The sequence below is a fragment of the Alosa sapidissima genome, chromosome 6 (genome assembly GCF_018492685.1).
Source record: "Alosa sapidissima isolate fAloSap1 chromosome 6, fAloSap1.pri, whole genome shotgun sequence".
Classification (NCBI taxonomy): domain Eukaryota; kingdom Metazoa; phylum Chordata; class Actinopteri; order Clupeiformes; family Clupeidae; genus Alosa; species Alosa sapidissima.
The window spans coordinates 38,367,838-38,376,163 of NC_055962.1; positions in this window are offsets into that span (position 1 = coordinate 38,367,838).

Sequence of the window (8,326 nt, forward strand, 5' to 3'; positions counted from 1 at the left end):
TGTTGCTAATATAAGCTTCACAAGCTTCAGAAGTTGCAAATAACTATTAGCCACGACCACTTGTAGCAGTAAAATACATGTTCTTACAGGTATTCAGGATTATTTTATTAATCGTATGTATTTCATCCACTTTTAACGCACATCTTGGTCCTCCACTCCACAAGGAACTCTGTGTAATCCATAAGCCTGTAAACATGGGCAGTCAATGTGCAACAAGGGTTTGTGAATTTCACAAACGGTTTAATTCTAGGTCTGTATATTCCTACTGTTGTTAAAACAGCCGACCACACAACACACTTCCCCGGCCTCACTGAGCAGCATACGTGCTAAATAAAAATGAAGAAAAAGAAGATTTCGCATTTACAGCTAACGTCTGCTACAGCCGCCTACGGGACCAACACATTACGTCGGTACTTCCTTAGCAGCGAGGCAACGCAGTAATGGCGGCGCTGCTTTACTTCCGTGTTTCGCCGGATTTGTGTATATCTGACGGTGAGGGATTAACATGAATGTCTATCTGACGGACCCCCACGTCGAAAAACAACGCAGAAGGTAAACCTTTCTCGTTGGAATTTGACGCCAAGGACCCTTGACCATGCGTCAGACCTTTGACGAGTAGGGAGTGAGACTGTGTTGGTTCAGCCTAACTTGAGCCGAAATGTTAAGGCTGCTTTGGTCCGCAACTGGTTTCCAGATCACCCACTCTTCACTGTACTCCCCCTCCCCCCATACTCCCCCTCTTCACTGTACTCAACCTCCCCCCATACTCCCCCTCCTCACTGTACTCAACCTCCCCCCATACTCCCCCTCCTTACTGTACTCAACCTCCCCTCATACTCCATACTCCCCCTCCTCACTGTACTCAACCTCCCCCCATACTCCCCCTCCTCACTGTACTCAACCTCCCAATACTCCCCTCCTCACTGTACTCCCCCTCCTCACTGTACTCAACCTCCCCTCATACTCCATACTCCCCCTCCTCACTGTACTCAACCTCCCCCCATACTCCCCCTCCTTACTGTACTCAACCTCCCCTCATACTCCATACTCCCCCTCCTCACTGTACTCAACCTCCCAATACTCCCCCCATACTCCATACTCCCCCTCCTCACTGTACTCAACCTCCCCTCATACTCCATACTCCCCCTCCTCACTGTACTCAACCTCCCCTCATACTCCCCCTCCTCACTGTACTCAACCTCCTCACTGTACTCAACCTCCCCCCATACTCCCCCTCCTCACTGTACTCAACCTCCCCCCATACTCCCCCTCCTCACTGTACTCAACCTCCCCCCATACTCCCCCTCCTCACTGTACTCAACCTCCCCCCATACTCCATACTCCCCTCCTCACTGTACTCAACTCCTCACTGTACTCAACCTCCCCCCATACTCCATACTCCACTCCTCACTGTACTCAACCTCCCCCCATACTCCATACTCCCCTCCTCACTGTACTCAACCTCTCCCCATACTCCATACTCCCCCTCCTCACTGTACTCAACCTCCCCCCATACTCCATACTCCCCCTCCTCACTGTACTCAACCTCCCCTCATACTCCCCCTCCTCACTGTACTCAACCTCCCCCCATACTCCATACTCCACTCCTCACTGTACTCAACCTCCCCCCATACTCCATACTCCCCCTCCTCACTGTACTCCCCCTCTTCACTGTACTCAACCTCCCCTCATACTCTCCATTCTTGAATCCCATTGAAGAGTTCTTCTGCCTGGCGCTGGAAGGTCTATGACCGTCATCTCCATCAATGCATAGCCCTTTTACAGGCAATGGAGGAGGCATGTGGGGATGTTGACCAGGCATCATGTCAGGCCTGGATACGGCATTCCAGAAGATATTTTCCCCGGTGCTTTGGACTAGAGGACATTATGATGTAGACGGAATTTTGAGAATGACTACACAATGTAGACTGATTTTTTTTGTTTGTTTCAGTGAAATTGCTATTTTGTGTTTTGACTTGGAAAAACACACTTGTGTTTGTTTTGATGTGTGTAAATAAACACCAATACTTGAAGTTTGGATCCCTGTATGTTTACAGAACTATGACAAACGTATGACCTCAAACTGACATAGCCTACCTTGTGCACAGAGAAAGCAAAAGCCAGATTTGTTTTTTATTCATACCATCAGTGTGTAGTTGGCACATTGTGTGCTTATTATTGTGATGCTTGTGTTTACTGTTACATGCATTAGAAATACTGCCCATCCCTGGCAACATGGTAAAAAGATGAAAATGACTTGATTTTACTTTCAATTCCTTTTACATTCTCCAAGGTATTAACAAACATTTTTCATAACTCCATGTAGGACGTTTCTGTAAATGTAAGCACTGTGGCAGTAGTAATACAATATTTAGAAAATGTAGGCTACTCTTGTACTCTTGATACTCAAGTACTTTTAAAAACAAGTACTTCAGTACTTTTACTTAAGTAGACATCTGACTGTTGTACTTTTACTTGTACTTGAGTAAAATTTCCACTATCTGTACTTTTACTCAAGTAATGAAGCTGTGTACTCTGTCCGCCTCTGTGTGTGTGTGTGTGTGTGTGAGAAAAAGAGAGAGAGAGAGAGAGAGAAAGTGTCCAACATGGAGGGTGGACAGTGAGCAACAAAATGTAAAACTCATGAGGACAACATAACTAGTATCAAGCCTTAGAAACTGCCTCCGACTACAGGAGCTGCAGCACAGCACAGCACTCTCTGCAGGCGTATCTCCAGACCAGAGATTGCCAAACCAAAAACAGAGACTATGTAACTGGATTATTGAGGGCAAAAAGATTCATGTTAATGAAGATGAAGGAGTGAAGGCAGCCAAGAGGAGGGCAGGAAGGTAATTGCAAAGCAAAAGATCCACTGAAAGAAAATGCCATGAGGTGCACCAAAATGTATCTAAAATGTGGAGAATACAATGCAATCAAGCATTTTGGGCGATGTGGAGTCACAAGCTGGCAGCAGATTAAATGCTCACGAGAGAGAAAAAGATGCAGTTTTTAGAGGACGTTACCGAAGCAAGCAGGCGATAGGCCTATAGGCCCGACGGTAATTGTAAAGCAATTTACAAAAGATTCACTGAACAAAAATGCTGATGTGGTACATGAAAATGTAGCTAAAAATGTGGAGCGAGAGAAAAATAAATGCGCATTTAAAACCAGGGTCTAAATTCCAGCGCGGGATTGCGGGTATTGCGAATAAATTACTTAGTATTGAGCATAATAATAAAAGTCCCGCAAATCTAGCCATCATAATGCGAGAAATTCCCACACATTTTACAGCGCTGTCTGACGTTAATATAATAATGGAGCGACCTGTATGCGGGACTATTGACGGATCAACTCTGACTTCAATTGAACCCCATGCAGACACACACACATGCGGGCGCAGGACCACTTTGGGGGTGCCTCTCTTTCGTTGCTCTCTCTCTCTCAGCAGGATTTATCACCGCTGAAGTCAAATTATAGCCTAGGTGCTTCAACATCAACCGCTATCGACAGGAAAGGAAAACAAACGTTTAGCGAGAAACCGTCAGGAATTTTGCAAACACAGAAGCATGACCGCCTATAACGCGAGAGAACATGGATGACTTCTCCATTTGACGTTATAATCGATTGCGGAAGTGAACAGACAGCTACAGACACGGAGCGCACAGTAGGCCTACTTTCACTTTCTGTGCGTAGCCTATTCATTACGTGAAAGATAATTAGTAGCAAAACAGCGATCAAATATTAGGCTACATGGCAGTGAGTTTTGTTTTCAAATGTTTTCATGCATGTCTAGATAACGGGTGAGGAATGTTTAGGAGACTCGTAAATCCTCAAATTTAGGCTGCGCAAAGCACAGCACCTTTATTTGGCCATGGCTTGTATTCAAGTCAGCTATATAGTCCTTTATTTCTTGCGTTTTATTGTGAGACATAGGCCTACTTTTCGTTTGGAGCGGCATGGGTAGGCTATCAAAAGCAGATGTTCAATTTGAGATTTAATTTACGTTTGGACTGTTTGATTGTATTGCTAAATATCGGGACTGATGACCACTGAAATCTGTGGGGTATTTAATGGCTCACTATTAATTTTCATATAGTGTCGGGATTTCGACTGCCATCCACTTATTGTGAGATAAGGTATCCGCTTCCATTCATTCATAGAACATGTGCTGCAAGGGAAACCTTATTCCGTATGGCCAAAGAGGTCTAAGATAGCCTGATGTAGTTATTTTTTAAATTATGGATGATTTACTTATTTATAAAATTCATAGGCTGATGCCTGGCAGCAACAATTGTGTTTAAATGTAGGTTACTGCTTCAGCCTCTAGCTCAGAAGCGGGCGGCAGGCAGCTTGAGAGCAATGAGAGCAACGTGTTGGAGACTCATGGTGTAGGACATTGACTTTTCATTGGCAACAATACAAACCAACAATATAAAATATTAAGAAGAGCTCTTTTATGAGTTAAATTGAAACAAAATTATACTAGCTTTTATTTCTCCAAATTTGAGGCCCGGCTATAAATAGAATCCCGGCCATAATTTGATTTAGGTATGCACGTGTGTTTCAGGCATAGCCCAGCACTAATCTCTGACTGAAAGTGCACAGGACTTGTGCATTTGAGAGCGCTCTCTCGCGGCTGTAGACGTAATGTTTCACGTAGGGTTCATGTCAGTTAATATAAATTAACATTTAAAAACATGTTCAATTATATATTTTTTTCATATATAAGTCACACCTGACTATAAGTCGCAGGACCAGCCAAACTATGATAAAAAGTGCGACTTATAGTCCGAAAAATACGGTAATATGTTCTTCATATACATTATCTTATTTAGCAGTAGCATCATGAGCAGGTGCTGCTCCAATACAGATCAGAGATAGTGTGTGTGTGAGAGTGTGTGTGTGTGATCCCAGGTTGGCCCCTTTCGGTGACTATGATCAGACTAGTTTAGATCTTACTGTAACTGACCTGCTACTGCAGTGCAGCACCCTAATTACCAGGGGGAGACACTGAGTAACAACAGGGACTGGGGCCAGTGCACAGGTCAGGCCTGGCACCTAGTGGCCAACACTGGATTTGATTAGACTCCACTTAATTGTCATTGTGCAGGTACAGGTACCAAACCAATGAATGTAACCTGAAGTGCAAAAGAATTATGTAAACAAGTGCCGATGCACGTTCCCCATCAGGAGTGTTTTACAGATGGATGTTTCCCATCAGTGGTGTTCTATAGATGCACGTTCTCCACCAGTGGTGTTCTACAGATGCACGTTCCTCATCAGTGGGGTTCTATAGATGCATGTTCCCCCATCAGTGATGTGCCACTTTTCAATCATAAATGTTACAAGTCAAATACTGAAACTATGGATGGAATTCACATTAAAAATAACACCTGATCTAGAAAGATCCCAAAAAAAGATCTGCAAATATTTTCATTTTCAAATGTTACTTTTCACTTAGAAACTCCGATATGATGAGGATTTTGATAAGATGAACTGAGTGGTGAAACAGAATTATTAGTCTTTAACTAATTTTCACTGATAGATCACTCATCGGAATTATTAGTATCTCATCTAGCAGTAAAAAGTCAATTTAACAATCTCAAGTGTTTGAACGTTTAAATAACAAAGTATGGCAAGGGATCGTCTTACATTGTGAAAACGAAGACAGTTAAATCATAGACAGCTACAGTAAATGGGTTTGTTAATTGTACACCAATATCTGTTATGCATTTCACAGTCTCAGATAGAGAGCAAATAAGGCTTCATTGCATACTATTTTAACCCAATCCCTAACCCAGACCAGATAGAGCATACTATTTTAACCCAATCCCTAACCCAGACCAGATAGAGCATACTATTTTAACCCAATCCCTAACCCAGACCAGATAGAGAGCAAATATGGGTTTATTGCATACTATTTTAACCCAATCCCTAACCCAGACCAGATAGAGCATACTATTTTAACCCAATCCCTAACCCAGACCAGATAGAGAGCAAATATGGGTTTATTGCATACTATTTTAACCCAATCCCTAACCCAGACCAGATAGAGCATACTATTTTAACCCAATCCCTAACCCAGACCAGATACAGAGCAGGCCTAGAGAAAATAAGGCTTTATTGCATAATAGGCCAGTATGACAGCTTATGAATATGGGACACAAACAGATCTGATGCACTTGCAAAGCATATACAAAACATATGTACACAAAACACATGGAGACTTGATCTGGGAATATTCTGTCAATAAAGAGTTGGAATGAGTGAATGGAATGAAGAGAAGAGGAGAAGATACAGAGGAGAGGAGGAAGAGAGGAGGAGAGGATGAAGAGAGGAGGATGAGAAGAGGAAGAGGATGCTGAGATGAGGAAGAGGAGAAGAGTGACAGATGCAAAGGAGAGGAAGACAGAGACAGGAAGAGGGTAAGAGGAGGGTAAGAAGAGAGGAGGAAAAGAAAATGAGATAAGGAGGGAGAGAGGAGAGGAGGGTGAGGAGAGGAAGAGGGTGAGGAGAGGAGGGAGAGTGAGGAAAGGAGGGAGAGAGTGAGAGGGTGAGGAGAGGAGGGAGGAGAGGAGGGAGAGTGAGGAGAGGAGGAGGAGAGGAGGGAGAGAGTGAGAGGGTGAGGAGAGGAGGGAGGAGAGGAGGGAGAGTGAGGAGAGGAGGAGGAAAGGAGGGAGAGAGTGAGAGGAGGAGGAGAGGAGGGAGAGAGTGAGAGGAGGAGGAGGTGCACTGTTGCACTGAAGAGCACAAGACCAACATCATCCCCTTTGGAGGATTTGAAAGGTACACTCATCAATATTAACCCTTAAAGGTACACGTATCAATATTAAAAAGCATGCATGTAATTTTGTTTACTTGCAGTATTTTAAAAGTACCACGTCAACAACAATGGAAATAGCTATATGAGAAACATTCATGGACAGGTTTATACAGACAGATAAAGCTTTCTGAAGAAGACATGGCTTAGATCACATTTGCATCACTTTTCCTGTGAAAGGTTTTGACACACACACACACACTATGCCACACACACTAGGCCACACACACACACACACACACACTAGGCCACACACACTACGCCACACACACACACACACACACACACACACACACACACACACACACACACACACACTACGCCACACACACACACACACACTTCGCCACACACACTACGCCAGCATGGGCTCAATGCATCAGCTGTAAACGCACAAGACCCCACGATGGAGGAACAGGAAATGACTCGAAGGCTCTCTGACCGTTAACGCCCGGTCTGAGCCGCAGTCCAATCTGTACTGCATGGCACACACACACACACACACACACACACACACTACGCCACACACACACACACTACGCCACACACACACACACACACACACTACGCCACACACACTAGGTCCAATCTGTACTGCATTGCCCACACACACACACACACTACGTCACACACACACACACACACATTACGCCACACACACTAGGTCCAATCTGTTCTGCATGGCCCACACACACACACACTAGGTCCAATCTGTTCTGCATGGCACAGGCACCTGCGCATGGAGATGGGAAAAGATGTTCTACAGAAACAAGGTGACCACCAGTCCGGAGAGAGAGGGATTATGTGGACTCAAGGCCACCGAGAGCATTGTTGTTGTTTGTCTGAGTCAAATCATGCCGACGTCTTCAAGTCTCTGATCCTACAGACGCTGATCATACAGATGTCCTCAAGTCTCTTGTCCTCAAGTCTCTGATTCTACAGATGTCCATAAGTCTCTGATCATACAGATGTCCTCAAGTCTCTAACCGTACACCTCGGCCGAGGGAGTCTTCTGTCTAGATTCTTAAGTGCTTTGCGCGGCTCTGTAACCTTTGACCTTTGCTACCTCCCTTTAGCTGTGGTAAAAGTCTCTGATGCATGATACAGGTCAGGCAGGGCCCCACGAGATGTCGAGATGTTCCACCAAAGATCCTTTAGAACAATTAATTTGAGGAACTATATCTGGTTAAACTGACTTTTGTGCATGCGCAGAACAGACTCGAGCACTAACAGTGGCGCTAAGATGGCGGACAAGGAAGTAACTTAGAGGAGCTATCTGGAGCTGCACTCAGGTGTAACTCACCCCAGGTGACGTCTCTAGAGCTGCACACAGGTGTAACTGACCACAGGTGAGCTCTCTGGAGCTGCACTCAGGTGTAACTCACCCCAGGTGACCTATCTGGAGCTGCACTCAGGTGTCTCACCCCAGGTGAGGTGTAACTGACCCCAGGTGAGGTCATGGCTACATACTCTTAACTTCAGGAATAGCTAACATAAAAGAAGGTC